Source organism: Hemibagrus wyckioides, linkage group LG19 (assembly GCF_019097595.1).
Source record: "Hemibagrus wyckioides isolate EC202008001 linkage group LG19, SWU_Hwy_1.0, whole genome shotgun sequence".
NCBI classification, from domain to species: Eukaryota; Metazoa; Chordata; class Actinopteri; order Siluriformes; family Bagridae; genus Hemibagrus; species Hemibagrus wyckioides.
In genome coordinates this window covers 7805300-7828773 of record NC_080728.1, presented here as the reverse complement: position 1 = coordinate 7828773, position 23474 = coordinate 7805300, and positions in this window count along the sequence as shown.

The window sequence follows — 23474 nt, the reverse complement described above, 5'->3', positions numbered from 1 at the left end:
AAGAAAGAAAGAAAGAAAGAAAGAAAGAAAGAAAGAAAGAAAGAAAGAAAGAAAGAAAGAAAGAATAGCAATGCAAGATTAAAAGGCTTGATCAGTTCAGAGTTTGGACAATTGAGCAAAGTGTTCATTCTTATTCGTGTGTGTGTGTGTGTGTGTGTGTGTGTGTGTGATTGAGAACAGGTGAGGGTGATCCAGAATTTAATAGCTCCACTGAATTCTGGGAAATGTAGTCCAATCTGTAGGCCCCAGTGTGCTCTGACCTGAAAATAGTGCAGATTGTCGTTGTTGTCCTTCAGCTGCTCCCTGTTCAGGGTCTCCACAGCAGATCATCCTCTCTGAATTTGATTTGGCACAGGTTTTACACCGGATGTCCTTCCTGACACAACCATCGCATTTTATCTGGCTTGGGACTGGCACGGAGAGTTAAACCTCTCAGTGGCGTGGTTGGTTCTTTGCCCAGGAAATGAACTCAGGCTGCAACAGTATGAGTGCAGCATTCTGCTGCTGGATCACCAGGGACTTCGACTTGACAACACCACAGATATTTTCCAATAAGGTCTGTGTCCCAAATGATATACTAGATACTATAAGCACAAACACTATGTATTATGGTGTATGGATTTTTAAAGGATATTATCACCTCATATGAAAGAACTTTTTTACCAGTCAATGGCAAATGAAGTCAATGTAATGTGTTGACTCAAGCTTTAGGAAATTTTTAATGCTGAACAATAAAATCATTTAAAAGGGGTTAATTTAAAAGACTTTTGTAAAATGTCTTGTCCACCAGATTGTCGTCGGCTATCTTCTTCTTCATGTAAGCAAACCTCAACCTTTGAGTGCACGAAGTGTCCAACATTCCACACTTCCAGGTGAATAAGTGCATCACCCGCGTACTTGTGCACTTCTTCTTGTTGGAATTTTCAGTATGGACACACAGCTTACACTATTTATACTACAAAATACCGCAGAATAGTGCATCAGTATGTGATTTGCGATGCACCTTGAGACACATGCAATTGAAAGTAAGCAGTTTTAATGAAAGCCCAAGTCAACCATTACAAAATCACAAGACATGATCAGGGTCAAGAACAGGCGAGGTCAGGTGATCGGCAAACAGGATAAAGTAAGCTAGGCTACAGCACAGGAACCAACGAGCATTATACGGGTCAAAACCAGAATAAATACCGCAGTGAAAACAGGCTTGGTAACAGAAACATAGGGTATGAGCGTGTATGTGTGTGAGAGAGAACAGGTTAGTCTTGTTAAAAGTGTACAGTGCCTATGATTGAGGTTCTAGAAAGCAGAGTCTATGGTGCTGAGGTGCTGCTCCACAGGAGGATAGGAGGTGTAATTTGTAGTCTGGGTTGATCTGACATACACAATTAATTAACACCTCCTGATCTGAGAATTCAACCTCATATCATCTTCATCATCATTGCTATTAAAAGAAAAATCATTCAGCCATTGCTTACATTATATAATGCTTTAAATTCCACCACCCCAAATGTGCAGAAATAAAAAGCTCTGTGAATATTATTGTACCTTTTAAAATATTGTTCATGACATTGTTCTCTCTTGAGTTAAACGTCTGACTGTATAAAGGGGGTGTGAGAATGCCTGTAACTGTTATAAATTGAGAGCATTTCTTATACATATATACTTATTACTATGTACAATTCACATGAACAGTTAAAATGATTAAACTATGGCACTTTGATGAAATCTTCTAAAGTTTCTAAAGTTTCTTGTATATGTCAGTAAACATGTGCAAATTATTAGAATAATGGTGAATGATTTGGATTGCTTTTTCAGTTGCTTGCATCCATACTTTGCCTTTCTCTTTTTCGCTGTAGATTCACCACACACTGTACTCAGATCAGGGAGCTTGAGAGCTTTTGACAAGACAGAGAGAGAGAGAGAGAGAGAGAGAGAGAGAAGCAGGGCTTTCTCTTCCCAAAGTGAAGTCCAAGAAATTACTGGATCAGAAACATCTACTGTATCTACACACATGCTTGGACATAAGTACACACAAATACAAACACACACCTGCACCCAGAAATCCAAACAATGGTGGGATTAGCATTCAAACATTTTCATTAAAACTTCATTAATACAGAATCTAATTAAATCTAACAACAACTCGGCTCTTGTTGGCTTGAATTTGTGAATCTTCATTGGGAAAAAAAATGCAATATACAGAGGAATAAATTATTTTAGGTTCTCCTTAGAAACAGATCTGGGTAAAAACACCACAAATGGAACAGCATCACATGGGAGAGATTCTGTGTTGCCTAATCCACACTCCACGTCATTTTCCCCTACTGTGGGTATAAAACACTTAGCACAAGATGGCAATGCCTACAGTGAGAGTGTGAATGAGTATGGGGTGTGTGGGAAGGGCGAGTAGAGTGACAGAGAGAGAGAGAGAGAGAGAGAGAGAGAGAGAGAGAGAGAGTCTGCATGGCTGACATTTTCCTCACATACACACAGTGAGTTTGTGGTTTATGAATTATCTGGGGTTGTGTCCTCTAGTGAACAGATTCTTCAGAGAGATCACAAGCTGTACCCACCAAGCAGTGACAGCTTCAATGACCTGAAAATTACCTTACCGTTCATCACACACATACAAACATACCCTCACACACACACACATACACACACACACACCCCAGAGAGTGCGGTAAAACTGAAGTGCAAGGTTGGACACATGTAAGGAAGGAGACGAGGCTGTCCACTGACCTCTCTGTGATCATGGAGCAGTAGGGGACCAGTAGCACATTCACACATCATCCACTTCACCAAGCGGAATAGACACACACACACACACACACACACACACACACACACACCTTTTCCTTTAAACTTTCATCTCAATATTTAGGAACAAAACCAGGTGGTTGTAGACAGTGTGTGATGGGATTTTGAAAAGAAATGCAATAGTTTCAATCAACAGCTAACATTTCCCACCTGACTAGTTCTTTGCAACCCCCCCAAAAAAATATCACATTTGATTGCGACTTACAGTTTCTGCAGTTTTTACCCTCTTCTTTTTTACTGACTCACACTAAGGTTTTGAATGCACAAGGTTAAAAATTGCCCTGCTTTGAAGCAAAATGAAGTGCTTGCCTTGGCATTTTTCATGTGCAAACAGCTTTCTTGGTCAAGTGAAAGAACTATTTAGCATCAAGGTAAAATGTTATGACTGTCCTTTATTTTACATCAGTACTCTCAAATCAGTCTCATAGAAAATGTTCCCATACCACTTATTTGTAGCTTCTTCTAAAAGAATAATATTCATTTTCCAGCACAATCCATGAGCAAGCTACACTATTGGAATAAAAGAAAATATTTGTTGATGAGAGAGGTCAGAGGAGAATAGCCAGAATATTGCTTTAAGATGAAAGGAAAGCTAGAGTAACTCAAATAACCATTATTTACAACCATGATGGGCAGAAAAGCAAAAGGACTCAACCTGCCTTTTGCTTAACTAGATGTAGAGTCCTTAATGACTTATCTCCATATTATCCTGACATGACAAGCTATATCAAACAAACACCTCACCCACCTCTACATTTATATATACATCCACCTATTTAAATAGGAAAGAAACCTCAGCCATTTGAGACTTGATCAGATGATTACAAGATTATGACAGAAACATGAGTAATTACTTTGATTAAAAGCATCATCAACATCAGTCTCTCTAGACATCTGTTGAAATAAATATCACTCATAGCTTTCACAAACATGAACCTCATTGTCGTCTCTCGAACCCACTGATCAGGTTATGCTGAAATAATCACTGATTTATGCAGTAAGTTATGGCTAATTTTTTGGCTAATTCAAACATTACAGGTTTGCTGCTAATTGCTACAGTGCTTGTGCGTTCCAAATAACTTGACAGCTGGAATTTAAACCTTTTACAAAATGAATCTAGACCACCATTATACATATAGGCATTTGTCTATGGCATTCAACAACATGGAAAGGACATTTAGATAGATAACAAGATAACAAGATAGCGATTAAACTGTGTGTGTGTGTGTGTGTGTGTGTGTGTGTGTGTGTGTGTGTGTGTGTGTGAAAATTGGCTCTTATTTACTAAATGGTATTGTTTCAGGAATCCCTGGCAAGTATAGAGAACTATTCACTTTTTACATGCATTAATATATAATAATAATAATAATAATAATAATAATAATAATAATAATAATAATAATAATAATAATAATAATAATTATTATTATTATTATTATTATTATTATTATTATTATTATTATTATAATAGACAGCCCAAATATCTGAGAACAAGCAGAGGTCAGGTGATCAGCAAACAGAGTATACAAGTGCAGACAAGATGAAAACAGTGAATATTGCAAGAATCTAAAAAACAAAAGACTTGGTATCGTGAGACCACAATGGAACCGAACAAATACTTTGTTGAGATTACAAGACACACAATGGTTTGAATGGATACAGACTAGATAAACATTTATCTATTTTTTTCATTCTGTTTTGTAACAGTTATTATTGTGAAGGATATAGATCAGACTTCAACCTAAGTTATAATTTCTAAAGGATATACATAGTATCACTATGACAAGTATATGATAACAGGACAGTTACTGCAGCTGCATATAATAATTCAGTATACTGGTGTTGGGGGCCAGTAATGAGTAAATGGGTGTGTGTGTAAATCAGGGGAGTTTAATGGCCTGTCTATCCAGCGTCCCACATATTTGCAGCACAGCATCTCATGACCCTTTACAGCACCTCATCAGCTTGATAACAACCACCACAGAGGCTGAAAATTGATGTGCTCCTTTAACGGCCTGCTCTGATTTGTGTTAAAGTCTTAAACCTTGTCCCTGAATTCAGACACCGAACAATGAGGGAGCGACAAAAAAAATAAAAAAAGAGAAAAAAAAGGTCAGGGCCTGTTTTATCCCATTGAGCAGGCAGCGATCGATGGAGCCTAATGTTCTCCCCTCGTAACTTTGTTGTCATGGCTGGTTAGAAAATCAAAAGCGTATTTATAGCGACTATTTTCCTCCGGCCGCGCTTTGAAACTGGGAGATGAAAAGCCGAGCGCCGGCAGATCCTTTTGCCCCTGCATTCTCCATCATTTAAATTGGCATCTTTCCACCTCCTTTTCCCTGGCGCCTTTTATTTTTTCTTTCCGAGTTTCTGAATTTTTTGTCTACGTTTAAAGCCCAGCACTAATTTAGGTAAAATGTGGCCATCTGATCATGTTTTTAAGCAAGACATGAAGTCAGAAATCAAAGCTCCAGCTCTGCAAAGGCCGGTTGCGGATTATGAAATGGTGCATCTGGGAGGCAATTAGGTCTTCTTGGGGACCAGAGGACACAAAAGCATGGAGATCATAAAAGTCATTTCTTAGCTGGGTGCCTGGGAAAATGTCAGAGGAGAAAGAGGGCCAATTATGTTGTTCAACACAATGTGTTATTTAATAGCACAATTACAGTGTAATAAACATGTTATAACACTTGAACATATCATGTAGCACATAAAGCGATCGTACAATACGTTTGTTTTAGGTATATATATATATATATATATATATATATATATATATATATATATATATATATAAAGACCTGGATTATTGTTGCTGTTATGGATAGTTTAAATGTATAATGAGATATCGAGATATTAAAGAGTTGCCTGTGTGAGTACAAACAGATGTTATGCAAATCTGATGGGAATTCTTGAGGAAATCCAGATTTCATTGAATATGATGTGAATGTTCATCTTGAAAAACTTACATGGAACAATCTAATCACTGCAGCTTGCTTCCTGCTGGTCTCCCTGCATATTTTATTAGGTCCATAAACATAATGGCAATGGTCAAGTCTTTTGAGATGCAAGCATGCCTCAACGTGGCCCACCATGCTCAGGACACAAAGCCTGTAATGGAATTCCATTATCTCTATATATATATTTGTAGTGCTTTCCATATCTCTATATTCGGATTGAATGCTTTTACCAGAAGCCAAAAATGTAAATTTCTGCCTGAATTTTAGCATTTAATTTTTTTGTCATGTCACACCCCACCAGTGGTGCCTAAAGTAAACACACAGTTTTTGCACATTCCCGTTTTTTGCACATTACCTTATCTCTTGTATCTTTAATTCTAGTTTTTGCACATTACCTTATTATCTCTTGTGCCTTTAAATTTCTAGTATTAAGTATTTTTTTGTTATATTTTATTTCATTATAGTTTTTTGTTATATTTTGTACTCTTAAATTCTAGCATATTTCTAGCATTTAGCATTTTTTTATCTAGCATTTTATATTATCAATTAGTATTTTTTGTTACATTCATTTATTTATTTATTTATTTATTTATTTATTTATTTATTACCTATGCTCTGGTCCAGGTCTACAGCTCTGGGGAAGAAGCTGTTCCTATCTAATGACACATATGAAAGTAAACACTCAGCGAATTAATAATTTTCAGAAGGATTTCTGTTTTTACCTAGCCTATTATGGCTAAAAAAATGAGGATTAATGGTTAGTTTGTCACACAAATGTTTATATTGTCAAAATAAATGGTGATATCAAACCCATTTCTGCTCTCTGAAATGCCCCAAGTGCCTGTTCATCTAAAATTTAAACACACACTAAAAGTCTGACCGGAGGAAAAAAGGTCTCAAAGTGAAAACCAACAGTGTAGCCATAAAACAATTTATTTATTCATACCCATTGAAAAAGTGCAGAATGGAAGGACAGTGTACTGGTAAAACAGGGCTAAACTGGAACTTTTTTTAAACTCTTAACTGTGGCCAGAAACCATAAACACCTTTATAGCAGGCTTTCTTTAAAGAAAAAAAAAAGTAATCAAATAAATAAAGGAAGTCTATTATCAAGACTCTTCTTTGTAGTAGTGTCCAGGTAGTTGAATGAATTTTCCCTTTGAGCAGCTGAGCTCCTTGATGTCTTTAAGCACAGACTAAAGAAATCATCTCAGCAATAAGCAGTGAACAAATATTAAACCTACTTAAACATCTTACCTTACATGTTTGACTTTATTATACTTTAGTATAATTAGTATCGCTTTTTATGCTAGTGCCTCAGCTTTTACAAGCTCCTATCTACAGATTTCATCTCTGATTTGGAATATACAGTATTGTCCAAGAAGACAACAAAGCACTTCTATTTGTCAGTCTGGATAAGGTGTAATTAAAGCTGTACCACTTAACATTCAAAAGAGTGAAACTGTGTTGGAGTGGCAGATCTGGCAAATGGGTGTATAATCAGAAAGTCAGGGAATGAGTGCAAAATTTTCAACAGGAGAGAGAGAGAGAGAGAGAGAGAGAGAGAGAGAGAGAAGGGAATGATATTTGATCATATTTGTCATCTTGACACATTCAGACTCAATCCAGCATATGACTTTGATTCATGGCTACATCTGCACCATCACAATTACCTCCTATTGCGCATCTGATGCCACACACACACACACACTCAGACACACACACACTAGGCAGAAGCCTTAAGGCTGCTTTTGATAGGAGATTTATGTAGGATGGAGTAAATTGTTGCTCATTTTTCTGTGCTTCTACAAGCCTGACGAGTATAACTGCCAGCAAGACAAGAAATACACATTCACTCACTCTCCCACACACAGACATACACCCACACAGACATATCTTATTTTATTTAGTCTGACTGAAATGCCACTACAATACTGTCAATGTTAGTGAAGCCATAAACCAATTTTGCATGTCAAGTCAAAGAGGTGGGTTAATAGATAACATTGTGAGTTCAAATCCCATTGAGTTAATAGTGGGTCCTTAACAGCTCAGGTACAAAAATATTTCTAGCCACCCTTTAAAAAAGTAAAGTATGTCTATCTTCTAAAGCACATCACAAACATATCCATTTTTTCTCAAGTTCTCAAGCTAGCTTGTTATGATTCTTCTTCTCTGTAGACCAGCAGCATGGGCTTTATTCAGACTGTCACAAAGCAACCATTATTCTGAGCCATTATTTCTAGATTTTGTTCCCTCTATACAATGTTCCATCTTTAGGTCCTTTTTTTTTTTTACAATTTGTGATCCAGCTTTTCCCCTACTACAGAGAACTTTATTTCTCACGCCCTTTGTGCTCCAATTTCCTTTCCCTGTGCCTCCCCTGCAGTTCTATCACATATCCCGGGGGGCTAGCCTCACACTTTGGGAAACACCGGGGTAGCCTATAAAAGATAAAGCATACAACAGCGGTCAGTAATAAAGGTACTTTACAACATTTTCATACATTGAGTTATGTGAATGAACTCTCAGGGGTTGAACTGGGTCCATTTAATGCACATTTAATGTGTTTCAAAGAACAACTAGCTCCTCTGAGTAGTTGCAAAAGATGTTCTTTTGACAGTCATCCCAATGACAATCCTTTGTAACCAGATATTTTTCTGAAGGTAAAGAGATACTGTAGGGTAATGACCATGTAATAAAGTATTCCAGGAAGAGGAGATGATCTTGTAATACTTCTTTAAAGTTGAAAAGTTCTTTAGTAGGAATGAAGTTATCATCAAAGGTAATCATTTGCAGAACATGAATAAGTTAAGGGTTAGGGTTAAAACATTAGGAATTAGCATTCATAGCTTTTCATACAAGTTTATGAATAGAAAATGGAACCAAATTCAACTTCGATAGAATGGATACAATTACATACTGTTGATCAAACACATCATCGTCAGAGCAGGAACCAAGCACATACAAATGAAGAGACACAGGAACTAGGCAAAGATGAAAAGCAGTATCCCATTATTGTACTGAGGAACTGCTGATCTTGTTATTTGCTATCTTGTTATTAAAAACAGGGTAATGCTTTGACAGTAGCTGACTGGATTCATAAGTCTGGACGGAAGATCAACCAATGGTTTTGACAGATAGAGCTTTGAGCGTAAAGCAAATGCTAGCCAGTGGAACCAGATGAGAAGTGTCACATTTCAGTGGTTTGAATGCTTCTGAAACTGATGCACTGTGAACCATCTGCGGTGGTTTTTAGAATATCCGATGGATCGTCGCATGGTAGAGAGTTAAAGAATTTACTGACTCATACGAGCTTGGAATTTACACAATGAGGGCTAGAGCTTCCAGTGATGCAGGCTGGCACTTTGTAAATTCTCAGAGATTACACTATAATCTATCATTGCAGGCTAAATTAATCAAAGCAAACAAAAGGCTTGATACAGTGGTAATTAATTGTATGTGATGGAGACATTCACTGTCATTGGCTCTAAAAATAAACATCCAGTAAGTTGACTAATAGGCATGGAAACAATAACAGATATTCAGTAAAAAAAACAAAAAAAACAACTCATGATCACTTCTGGATTTCAAGAACCACATTTATATGAATAGTCTTATAATTTTAGTCCCATCATTCAACTGAAGCATGAAGAATCAAGTGTAACAATACAGAGAGTGCTGCTTATTTCCCTCTCTCCTTCTATGGTTATGCTTGACTGTCTGAGGTCTAAACTGCTGGTTTTAATCAGAGCTAAATCGATTTCCCTCTCCGTCTGGAGGCACGAAACAAAGGCAGAAGTTCATTAAAGAGCGCTCCTTCTCTTCTGAGCTGTGATATTGCATAAGGCATCTTGGGCTGACAATAAGATCACCTCTTGTTTGCCGTGTCGAGAATGCCATGTTCTCAGTATATGAAAGCAAATTTTTATGCTGCCATTTCCAATAAGACTAAGACATCACCCTTTGTGCAAAAGCATAATTATTATGTCTCTGCTGCAATCTAGACCCGTGTACCGAAGATCGGGAACAGTCCTATATCTTCCTGCTCTGGCTCTGAAGGGGCCTCCAGGTGATTGGCTTTGGAATTGGATTACAATGACCTGCTGCTCGCTTTAATTCAGAAAGTTATTAGGCATACAAACGTCAAGCAGAGGGAAGTCTTTTGAGAAGAAACATTCCAAAAGGTAAGATTTAATTCCCATTTCATTACAGAAAGTATTTTTTTTAATCCTTGGAAGATGGCTAGCTACAAGCATGTCATTTCAGCAAAACTTCCCATTGCAATTACGATGAACGCCAAGTCCACTCCTCCTCTCCCTCAATCTCTCTCCCTCTTCACCTATTAAACACACCAGCTGCTATAAAACTCTGTCTATCCTACAATCACAAGCAATAGCCCGGGGGAATGTGTGTGCGTGTGTGTGAGAGGAGCCGGATTACTGTAACAGAGAAGGCTGATATCTGTTACAGTAAACGCTTTTCTGGGCCTAGTTTAGTTGATATCTCTGTAATGACTCATGCAGGGGTTTAAGATTCCTGAGCGATTTCATTTCAGTGAGGGCACATTTAGCCATGCTGGCAACAGCAACAAATAATAACCTTCAGAACAACAATAACATAAACAACACTGCCAAATTCTGGAGGAACAATAGCATTACTTAGGAGAGGTATTATATGTGTATATACTGCATGTATATATATTCTCCTAATTGTTGCACTGTTTTAAGTGAAAATGCACAGCCATTTGATAGTAAAAGAGGCAAATGAATTGTGACAAGTCACATTTGATGATTCCTTAATTTATAATGGTTTAAACATATTTGTCGACTAATTTGTATGATTTTGACAAAGAAAATGTATCAGATCACAGTGCACTTCAGATACGTTCTACTCAGATGTCTACACAGATGTTGCCTTTTTCCCTCAGGACTTCAAGGACTCGCTAGAGCTAATAAAGTACTGGAGTAGCCATGATGATGATGACAAGGATTTCCCTAAGGGGAATTGGTGGAGGGAAGTCAACAAGAGTGTGTTAAGAACAGTAATGAGACGGAGCCATTGTGTGTCTATGACCCGAGTTGCTCTCTGTAGCTTTGTGGTTTGGCTCATCACTTTCAAATATGGCAAACAGTCAGAGAAAGTAGTGTGTAAGAATTTGTGTGTTTCTGTCACACTGCTTTTAATCAGACTTTTACTTTCTGTTACTTTCTTAAAAGTGGACCCACAGGAGAATACTTTATACTTAGTGAAGTTTAACTCCTACACACCTCATAATTTCTTTCTTTCTATTTCTTTGTCTGAATTTACAAAGACTCACAAAGACATTAACTTCTTCAGCCTATATATTTCATTAAAGAGAGAGAGAGAGAGAGAGACAGAGAGACAGAGAGAGAGAGAGAGAGAGAGAGAGAGAAGAAGAAGATGAAGAAGAAGAAGAAGAAAGTTAACTCTTCAGTGGTTGGGTTAGCTCCCTGCAATGAGAGCACCAGGATGGGTATTACACGAAAATGTGTAAATTGTGGCAATGGAAGCATGCACATGGTTAGCATCAATATTCTAATACCCTGTGGCATATAATTGATGATTGATATTAAAGGCCCCAAGGTGTGCCAAGTAAACCTTCCTCACATCATTACACCACCTCCACCAGCCTGGACTGTTTACACAATGCAGATTGTGTCCATGGATTCATGCAGTTGGTTCCAAATGTTTGACCATACCACTGGTGCACCTCAGCAGAAATTAAGATAAACCACACCAGGCTACATTTTATAAGTCTTCAGCTGTCCAGTTTTGGAGTCTGTGCCCACTGCAGGTTCTTGCCTGTCAGAAGTGATACCTGATGTGGTCTTCTGCTGTTGTAGATCATATGCCTGAAGGTTTGACATGTTGTGCATAATGAGATGCTTTTCTGCTCACCACATTTCTACAGAGTGGTTACTGTAGACTTTCTGTCTAACATCTAACAGTCTGGAGTCGATTACAGGTGTTGAATTTGCATTTGGCATCTGTTCAGGAACATCTTTAGGCCATCATAAGGCTGAGAAAAATAAGAGCCTAAGAGAGATTTTAGAAAGTGTCAAAATCAACAATTTTGAATGCACTGGCGAGCTCAGTAACACCAAAAGGCCTGGAAGACATCATAACACATTACATGGATATAAATATGTAGATAGATAAATGTTCTTTATTGATTCCCCAAGGGGAAATTGTGGAGTTTACTCTAATTACTATTACAACTATTACAATATTGCATATTCTTAAATCATGAATCCCCTGTTTACATTCTTTCTTTCTTTCTTTCTTTCTTTCTTTCTTTCTTTCTTTCTTTCTTTCTTTCTTTCTTTCTTTCATTCTCTGCATTTGGAAAGGCTTATTATTGAATTATTCTTATTGGCAGACCACATAATGTTAATGCTTGATGCTTTAAAGCTCCTCCAGGTTCTCTGGTTTCCTTCCAACTCAAGAAAACATACCAGTAGGTGGATTACCTATTCTAAAATTGTGTGTCTCTCTTCTTTGGGAATAGCAATCCACCCTAAGTGTATTCAAATGTATGACTCCAGACTCCCTACGACATTTGCATATTTAATTTGTTGTCTCAAGGCGAATCAGGGTGAAATATCACTAAGCACCATTTTAGGTCACTGCAGCCTTTGCTGTATTCTTGTTCATGCTGTGTTATTACCCCAGGAGTGGTTCTGTTTACTTATCAGAAGAGAATAAAGAAAGAGACAGCAGACTGAGGCAAGGTGGGGAGGAAGAGTGGATGAAATGACAGACATATTACATCTTTGCTGGACAGAGACATTAACTGCTGTGTCATTGGGCAATTCAATCATCACTGAGGCTACTAGAAATTTGGCAACCTGGTCCACAGTGTTGACAGTTATAGCTATACCAAAGAAATCTAATCACTTAAGTGTGAAAATAAAAAACAAAAAACGTGCGCGCACACACACAAATGCAAAAGATGGAACCCCATTCTCACAGGCTTTATACAAACACGATCTCTCTTCGTCTTTCTATCTCTTGTTCTCTTTCAAGAATTTGGCATTGTTCTCCCTGTCCTCCTCCTCAGTGTGTGTATGTGTGTGTGTTTGATGTCTGTGTCAGTTGCTTTCTGTTTCTCTGTCTGTCTATAATTTAATCACCTTCTGCTTTGAACTTATACACAACAGCTTCTCGTTTCCAGGCACACGAGAGAGAGAGAGAGAGAGAGAGAGAGAGAGAGATACTGACACTTGCCTGTTGTTGACAAAGTGATCTTTGCACAGTTTTATTAAACTGCCACATAAAGAAAGCAGAAATAAAACTTTAACTCAACAAAGGACATTAAAGAGATGGATATATATAGAGAGAGACAAACAGGTAGAAGAGTCAAGAAATTGAATTGTGAACTTTCATTTTCCCCACTAAATCATTATAGCATTGGATTTTGTAATTCTATTGACATCTTTAATCAGTGTGAACACAACAGTTAATTAGTACTTGCAAATTACCATCAATACTTTTCTTTGGGAGAAAACATGCACATGCCTGCGAGTTCCCACACAACAATAAAGCTTTGCATGTTTACACTTAGGTCTTAGGAATGTGGTGACATGCCAATTAACTAACCAACCTTTTCTATTAACTATTACTAATGATATAATTACATGTGTGGTCAACTTTGTAGTCATTAAAAAAGGTCACTACATATGTTATATACTTTTCTATTTATAATACAAGAACCATATGCCCTGTTTTTACAGCCCTCACTTACTTTTATTTATATATCATGTTATTAAAAGGTCTATATGTGACATCCACGAGAACTTGATTTAATAAACATGTACAAGTTAAACACAAAATAGAAGATATGGAGAAAGTTGTCCCCATACGAAGCTTTGTCTGTGGACATCTCTCAGAAGGTTCTACAGTGTTTATTTGTCCCAATCAGAATAATCAGAATATACTGTTTACTTTTCTCAAGCTGGAAATGAACGGAATTATTCATAAATCATTCATACAGGCGTTTACACAAGAAATTTGATATTCATGAAAATCCTTTAAGTTGCAGAAAAATATTTGTGCCCTTCACGTATCGAGGCTAACAAATGTGAACCACAACATATAACATTAAATAAGTTACCTGTACTTTTATATATTTACAGATTACGCTGTCAGATTTGAACAAATTGTGCATGTTTATACACAATTTAAATTAAACTTTTGTGAAACCCAATCATTACATATTGTAGCGTGCTGAGCAGGGACAGAGAACACCACACAGAGCTAGGGAGCATGTTAACACCAGCTTTTAATTACTAAACAGAAAAGTAGGGAAGAAAGGAAGAAAAGGATAAGTGGAGAGCAAAAGGGAAGAAAGAAAAATAGCAAAAAGAGCCAACTAAGATGATTCTTCACTGAAGGGGCGTAGAAGTGGCCGAGGCTGAGAAGGGCTGGAGGCAGCGGCGTGGTCCTGGCGAAGGCTGAAGATGTCAGGAGACAGCTGGTACAGATCCAGGGGGGAGGCAGAACTTCAGTGGTTCCACAAAGGCCTGGTTTTAGTCTGAGTTACCTGTAAACAAAGCATAGAGTTCCTGTTAGTCCAGTGGCATCTGGGGCTAAGGCCACCTTCCAGTAGCCTTTGGTGAGGTCCAGGGTGGACACAAACTGGGCTCCACAAGGTCATTCATCCGGGATCCGGGGAAGAGGGTAGGAATCGAAGTCATTACAAAAACTGAGGGATCCATCCAGCTTGGGCACCACTACAATGGGGCTGGACCATGGGCTGGTGGACTCTTCAATGAACCCATCTCTTAGCATTCGCTCCACTTCCTATATAGAGGTATAGCCTGGTATCAGGATTCAGGGACCCTGTATGCCTGCTGTAGCGGCAGAAGCAAATGCAGACACAGCTGGCTGGGCTGGCAACCACCTTTATAGGATATTAATGTGGTATAACTGTGTCTGTGAGCTTACCTGGCTACTGGAGGCAGTAGTTTACAGGTCCCACCTGTTTGAGGACTGTGTAGGGGCCCTGCCACTTGGCTAGGAACTTACAGGCAGTATTGGGGACTAGGAGCATTACTTGGTCCCTGGGGTGAAACCCCCGGGGCTGGGCTGGCTGGTTGTAGTCTCGCTGCTGGTCTCTTTGGGCCGCTTCCATATGCTCTCGTACGATAGGCCCCACTCAGTCTATTCTCGCCTGCATGTCCTGGACGTAGTTGATCACGGAGCGGAACGGTGAGTGTTGTCCTTCCCAGGCTTCGCGGGCCACATCTAACAGTACTCGCGGTCGCCAACCAATCAGGAGTTCGAATGGAGTGAACCCTGTTGAGGCCTGGGGCATTTCTCGGATAGCAAAGAGGACACAGGGGAGGAGGAGGTCCCAGTTCCTCCCCTCCTCATCTACCACCCGGCGCAGCATACTCCTGAGGGTCTGGTTGAATCGCTCTACCAGTCCATCAGTCTGCAGATAGTACACGAACATCCTTAGGTGTTTGACCTGTAAGAGCAGACACAGATCTGCCATTAGTTGTGAGGTTAAAGGCGTACCTTGATCAGTGAGGATGTCCTTGGGGATTCTCACATGACTATTCCCAGCGGATGTGTTTGGGCCGAATGCAGGAGGAGGGTGGTCTGGGAGTGAGGGACTACTAGCAGGTCACATGGCTCCCTACGGCGTTCGGTGTGGTAGTACAGCAATCCCCCCCTTGACGAGGAAGTATGCCACGGGAAGCTGGTCCCCTGGGTGGGTGTTTACTCCCTCTACCTGCAGAACTTGGCCCCAGCAGTGTTTCAGCCGGTCGTCCTCTCCCATCCGAAACTCCCCTCCCTGGTGACCTGCTGAGATCAGGAAGACAGGGGATTAGCCTGTTTTTCAGACTCACCTGGGGAGGAAGGCTCTGGGTCTGGGGTTCTGTGGGCCATGCATGCCAGCTTTGTCCAGGCTCTGGGTTTCCGAGGCCGCCTTGCCTGGGTGGGGCTAGCATGGGCTCATCCACGGGAGGTCGTTCCGGGTGACCTGGGGCCGGCATGGAGGGGGTTGGAAGTCCACCTTTTGTACGCCCTGACCAATCTCAAGGGTTGCCAGCGCACACTCCAGCCCGGAAGAGAGGGTTCGCAGGAACTGGTCCATGGCCACCCGCTCGTTGACCTCTTTGGCTGACAGCTGGTCTGGTTGTAGCCACCAGCAGCAGCAGGGAAGGAGGTCATCCATCTGGGGCTGAGGGTTAGTGTTGGGGTCGTACTGCCATCTATGGAAATCCCTGGCTGCGTTGACTGGAGACCGGCCACACCAGGCGAGGATGTCTGCCTTTACCAGCTCATAGTCATGCGCCTTCTCCATCTTGAGGATGTAGTAAGCCAGTTGGGCCAGTGAGAAAGGGGGCTAGCACATCAGCCCAAACAGGAGGCCGGGAAGGGCTGGGGGCAGGAGCAGCGGGGTCCTGGCGAAAACTGAAGACTGCAGGAGACAGCTGGTGCAGATCCAGGAGGCAGAGCTTCAACAGTTCTACAAAGGCCTAGCTTTAGTCTGAGCTGCCTGTAAACAAAACATAACATTCCTTAGCATTCCATTGCTAGTCCAGCAGGGGGCAGGCCTTACCACATGTGGCCAGCGAGGCCAGCCTCTTCGTTGTGTTGTTCTGCTGGAGGGTGAAGAGCTTAGCAGTGCTTCTGATTGGCCCAGAGCGTTTTGGCGCGCTTTCTCCCGCAACGCCCTGCACTCTAATTAAGCGGTGCTAGCCATGGTGCTGATCCGCGTCCACGCTATGCCGGTGCCGCTATCCAGGGTGCTGAACCGCTGCTGCTTGTGTTTTTCAGGGAGAGGGAGAGGAGCGACTCTCTTCTGCATGCGTGCGGCGGTGTGTGCGGCGCCGTCACAATATTAATGGTGTAAACTGAAGATGGATGGATGGATGGATGGATGGATAGATAGATAGATAGATAGATAGATAGATAGATAGATAGATAGATAGATAGATAGATAGATAGATAGATAGATAGATAGATAGACATTCATCCCAATGGGAAATTTACAACTTCCAGCAGTATCCACAAGCAGTAATAATAAATTTGAAAAAAGAAAGAAAGAAATCATTACATTAAGATGAATAAAACCAGTCATTAAATTAAGCATGTTGCTGAATAAATGTAGGTGCTGGTGGTGCAAAGACTGAGCATATAAATTATAATATTCCATTCACTAAAGCATCTTATTTTGATGGTGTGCAAGACTTAGAGTCAAAACCGTGACTGATGAAAGACTGATCTGATGTGTAACAACCTACAGTGCATTAATGTCTCTAGTGTGCTGTTGTTACTTTTTATGACACATGTTATAGTCAGGGCCATGTTATAGTTCTGGTCAAGGGTTTAATAGGACATTTTGATGTAATAATAATAATTCCTCTTTTCTGTAATTTGTCTAAAATTATATATATATATATATATATATATATATATATATATATATATATATATATATATATGTATATATATATATTAGCATTGTGAGCTTCGGCGTTTCTGGACATTTGTGGGTGTCAGCAAACACAAATCAGCTGTGCCATATATATATATATATATATAATATAATATATATTATATATATAATAATATATAATAATAATAATATAATATATAATAATAATATATAATTTATGGGTGATTAGCATTCATCAACACTAACAATGCATGTAAGTATAAAGAAAATTAGCATTTCCTTCTGTAAATATAGTGGAATTTTTTTTTGTTCAGTTTGGATTAAACAATTAGATAACTTTGTTCAATTTGTTTGAACAGAGGAAATATCAGTAGCAAAAGTGACAATATGGTGGTCATTTATAAATCTCACCATGATATGCAGTATGACATTGATTCCCAAGACATATACGGCTTAATAAGCCCTATGACACACACACACACACACACACACACACACAGACCACTCTGTGTTTGATTGGTGCTCAGATGTGTGTTTACTGTTCTATCTGGCTGAAGTGTATTACATTGAGTAGATCATGATCTTGTAAAACTACTCAGCACTCTAGACAAAACTAGATTTCACACACACACCCACCCACCCACACACACACACACACACACACATCACTTAATCTCTCAATCTAAAGGTCAATCTACAGGAACAAGAGCAGGAAATAACACACACGGGAGCAAGACAGAGATGGAGAAGAAAGAGATTTAGTGCAGAGAGAAGAACAGAAGTCCATTAATAAAACGCAGCATTAAACAATTCAGTAAAAATTTAGATCACCCTCTCTGTCAACGGTATCTTTACTGTTCTCTCATTCTATGTGTCTTTTTCTCTTTCTGTCTCTCTTTTTCCTCTCTCTCTCTCTCTCTCTCTCTCTCTCTCTCTCTCTCTCATTCACTAAATCCATGTATGTCAAGGCCAATTTGTCAGTTTCACTAGAAGAGCTGTGATTGTGCCGAAGATACTCCTCACACCTCTGACACACACACACACACACACACACACAGATTCCAAAGAAATCAATATCTTTCAGAGTGCTTGTGTTAGGTAGCGAGCCAAAATAAACAGTGCTGTATTTCATAAAGAGATCAATGACTAAGAGAGATGAATGCAGAAACAACACACACACACACACACACACCAAAAAGAAAGAGAAAAAAGCAGTTAGTCTGAGAGCTTATACTAGTCTAACTGCAGATGATACATCAGCGCTAACTCAGCACACACACAACTCACGCAACAGAAGTATATCAAATCCTTGACACAGACACAGACAACACCACAGTCTCTCTCTCTCTCTCTCTTTCTCTCTCTCTCTCCCTCTCTCTCGCCTCTTTCTGCAGTTTGCGCTCTTTTGGTTTATTTGACAGCCTCATAACCACTAATTATCTTGACCTGATTTTGATGCTCTTTCTTATCAGGAGAGATGGAGAAAGAAAGAGGAAGCCAGTCTAGAAGCAGTGGTGTTAAATAAATTAGGAAAAAGATTTACAATAAATAGGGGATGGGATAGGGGATGAGTGATGGAGAGTGTGAGATACCTGAGGAATGGACAGAATAGTGATGAATAGGAGATTGGTTTGGGATTAATATTGGTGAGAGTTGGAATGAAGAGGATAGAGCCACTGGGGTGGATTTATTATTGTGAGGGAGAGAGTGTTTGTGGTCCTTGATGGAGAGACTGGGGGAGAGAGTGTTTGTGGTCCTTGATGGAGAGACTGGGGGAGAGAGTGTTTGTGATCCTTGATGAAGAGATTGGGGATGAGAGAGTGTTTGTGGTCCTTGATGGAGAGACTGGGGGAGAGAGTGTTTGTGATCCTTGATGAAGAGATTGGGGATGAGAGAGTGTTTGTGGTCCTTGATGGAGAGACTGGGGGAGAGAGTGTTTTTTGATGCTTGATGGAGAGACTGGATGAGAGAGTGTTTTTTGATGCTTGATGGAGAGACTGGCAGAGAGAGTGTTTGTGATCCTTGATGGAGAGACTGGGTAAGAGAGTGTTTTTTGGTTGTTCATGGCGGGACTGGATGTGAGTGTTTGTGATTCTTGATGGAGAGACTTGAGAAGAGAGTGTTTGTGATTCTTGATGGAGAGACTGTGGGAGAGTGTGTTTGTGATTCTTGATGGAGAGACTGGAGGGGAGAGTGTTTGTGATTCTTGATGGAGAGACTGGATGAGAGAGTGTTTTTTGATGCTTGATGGAGAGACTGGCAGAGAGAGTGTTTGTGATCCTTGATGGAGAGACTGGGTAAGAGAGTGTTTTTTGGTTGTTCATGGCGGGACTGGATGTGAGTGTTTGTGATTCTTGATGGAGAGACTTGAGAAGAGAGTGTTTGTGATTCTTGATGGAGAGACTGTGGGAGAGTGTGTTTGTGATTCTTGATGGAGAGACTGGAGGGGAGAGTGTTTGTGATTCTTGATGGAGAGACAGGGGAGAGGTTGTTTGTGATCTTTGTTGGAAAGACTGGAGGAGAGAGTGTTTGTGATGCTTTATTGAGTGACTGTATGAGAGATTGTTTGTGATTCTTGATGTAGAGACAGGGGGAGAGTTTGTTTGTGATCTTTGTTGGAGAGACTGGAGGAAAGAGTGTTTGTGATTCTTGATGGAGAAACTGGGAGAGATTGTTTGTGATTCTTGATGGAGAGACTGACAAAGAGAGTGTTTCTGAAGCTTTATTGAGAGACTGTGTGAGAGATTGTTTGTGATTCTTGATGGTGAGACTGTTTGAGAGAGTGTTTGTGATTCTTGATGGAGAGACTGTTGGAGAGATTGTTTGTGATTCTTGATGGAGAGACTGTTTGAGAGAGTGTTTGTGATTCTTGATGGAGAGACTGTTGGAGAGATTGTTTGTGATTCTTGATGGAGAGACTGGGGTAGAGAGTGTTTGTAATGTTTAATGGAGAGAATAGGGGAGAGCATGTTTGTGATGCTTGATGGAGAGACTGGGAGAGAAAGTGTTTGTGATCCTTGATGGAGAGACTGGATAAGAGAGTGTTTGTGATCCTTGATGAAGAAACTGGGGATGAGAGAGTGTTTGTGATTCTTGATGGAGAGACTGGGGTAGAGAGTGCTTGTGATTCTTGATGGAGAGACTGGTGTAGAGAGTGTTTGTAATGTTTGATGGAGAGAATAGGGGAGAGAGTGTTTGTGATCCTTGATTGAGAGACTGGCAGAGAGAGATCTGTTTTCTGTGAGTGATTTAGAAAGTGAACTAGGGAATTTTGATGAAGGCAAGGATGAGTATTGCTGGGTATTGGGAAATTTAAATGAGTTGTAGGCATGGTTGAACAAAGGCAAGAAGGAAAAAATGTAGAGACTAGTATGGAAGGTGTGATGAAATGTTATTCTTTCCAAATCTTCCAAAGTAATTCTTGTTTTAATAAAAATATATAACCTAAACATGGAAGTTGAAAGTATGTCAGTTCAGGGTGCTGTTAAATCATCCCACTGATAAGTGCTTGCTTTACGATCAGACTAATTTGTGCACTTAAGCTCTGTTTCCATAGTTACAAATAGCTTAATTTATAACAGTATGTGCATAGATACTGCCCTGGGTTTGGCATTTTGTCATAGACATGGCCCAAATTGCACATTAAGGCCATCATGCAAAACCAGACTGTTGTGATCCCTGTTAGCAAATCTGCTGCACCTTTTTTTGTGGGGGTTGTCACAACTGCACATTTTTACATAAGGAAACATTTACAATGACAAAATTGAAATAGATGGTTATATGAAACTGGCTTACATTCATAATAAAAACATTAACACCCAATTATACTATGATGTTGAATGACAAACCTTGTTCCAAGACAAAGCAGAGTATGAAAGATGTTATAGAATGAACAGCCTCATGATCTGATAAGGGGAGTAAAGACTGGCCATTGAGTTGTAAGTGGTGCGCTGTTAAGAAATGCACGCCTCCTTGTTACACAGTCTCTGCTCATGGATCACTGATTTTTGCAAAGCTATGTCTGCTGCCAAGTCATTCATTTGTCTAGAGTGTAACTCAGACTGCTTTTTTGGCTTCTGGGCCTGGGGTTTGGGCCAGATTTGGCTCGGTTGTGTTGACATTGGCATAGCCATCTAGTGAGTGCAGGGGATGCTGGAGTCAGACAATGCTTTCTTGAGCCTGTCAGTGCCAACTATGAGCTGGTGCCCATCTTTTCCTTGAAAGAGATTCAGGCACTGAATGTATAAATTCAAGTCATGTGGCATGTTTATCAGTTGCTGCCCATTCAGTACTAGATGGGTTATTGGTGCAATACAACCCAAATGTAGGAAAACAGTGGAGGGAAAGCCCAACTCAAAACAAAGAGCTGCACATTAACCGGAATCCAGTTAATAATAGAAGGCTTGGTATAAAACAGTGTGTGGTATGCCGAGGTAATACCCATTTAATGATGCTAGTGGCCACAAAGTTTACAAATCAGCTAGATGGAGCAAACACAGTAGGGGAATCAATTCAGCTGTAAAAAGGAGCAAGGATAGAAAATAAAATGTACTTAGTGCAGACAAAGCCACCACCAGTCGAGAACAATGCTCAAGGCTAGTAGTCTCATGTTGAATAGTGTTCTAAGCATAATGTATATTTAAAAAGTAAAAGTATATTTATTTATATAGTTTATTTTAAGCATTAATAGGACAGCTGTAACTCTGACCCTAGTCAGAAACTTCTAGGCAGATAGCTCCATAACATGTGGTTTATGTAGTCCAACATGCACAGATGAGACTGAAAATGTCAACTACAACTGACTATATAACCACACTTTCTGGTGTTTATGATAATTCACACTGTCCAGTGTTTATAATAACTTCTAATCATACTCTCTGGTGTCACCCAAATGAGGATGGGTTTCCTTTTATATCTGGTTCCTATCAAGGTTTCTTCCTCTTAACAAGCCTCAGGCTTGTTCATTAGGGATAAATACAAATAAATTTAAATATAAGTCTAATATTAATCTTGAACCTCTGTCTAATATTAATTTTGATCTTTTTGTACTATATTTCCTATGTCTGTTAAAGCTGCTTTGAGACAATGTCCATTGTTAAAAGTACTATGCAAATACAGTTGAATAGAATAGAATAGAATTGAACTGTATTGAAAACGGGTATGACTGCTGAATGTTGTGGAATTATATTCAACATCTTACATCACAGCATGAGCTGGCTCACACACAAAAGGTACTATTCAAGTGTGAATGGAAACATTTTCTACGACAAAGTTAGGAGGAAGAACCAAGATTCAAAGGAGAAGAATAAAATATGTTCATGGTTACTGCTGAAGATATCAATATGCTACTTATGACAAGAACCAGTGTATTGAACCTAAAGAGAAAGGATGGTTAGAGTCAATGGGTAGAATCAATAACATGTGTTTAGGACTCTGACAGGTGCTGAGGTTGGGGTTCCAATTATTACTTTTTTTTAATTATTCAGACCACATACAGTATATTTACACATATATTATATATATTATTTAATAATAGGCAGTATTACCTCTTATCTTTCTTTAATGATGAATGGAAGTTACTGATGTTATATGTATTGTGTTATTTTGCCTACAGTCATTAGAAAACACACAAATGAATACTAGCTGTTTTTTTTCTTTCTTTTTGAAAAACTATAATTATAGAATTATGAAATAAAAGCAGTTTGTGGGTATGGAGGTTGTAAAGTATTCTCTTTTGCACTTAATTTGAGAGTAATTGTGTATCTCCCTCTTGATTTAATTAAACTTCGATTAGGGGAAAGTTTAATGCTTATCTCAATAACCAGGCTTAACCAGCATTTACCATTCCACTGGAGACTCACATATCTGCTCTTTCTCACATGTGCACACACACACACACCTGAAAACAAAGATAATAACTTTTGACTTTGTTCACCCCTACAGCCTGTTGTTTACACACTGGAACATGGCTACAAACTGAAATGAAATATGCAAAACATCACACATTAAGAATGCAGAAATAATATCATATTATAATACTTTTGTTCAAGAAAGGTAAACTATGGAAGGAGAAATCTGGGTTATTGTGACAGTAACATCAAGGCTCTATCTATCTATCTATCTATCTATCTATCTATCTATCTATCTATCTATCTATCTATCTATCTATCTATCTATCTATCTATCTATCTATCTATCTATCTATCTATCTATCTATCTATCTATCTATTTCTACTCCACAAGATCATGTAACATGTAAA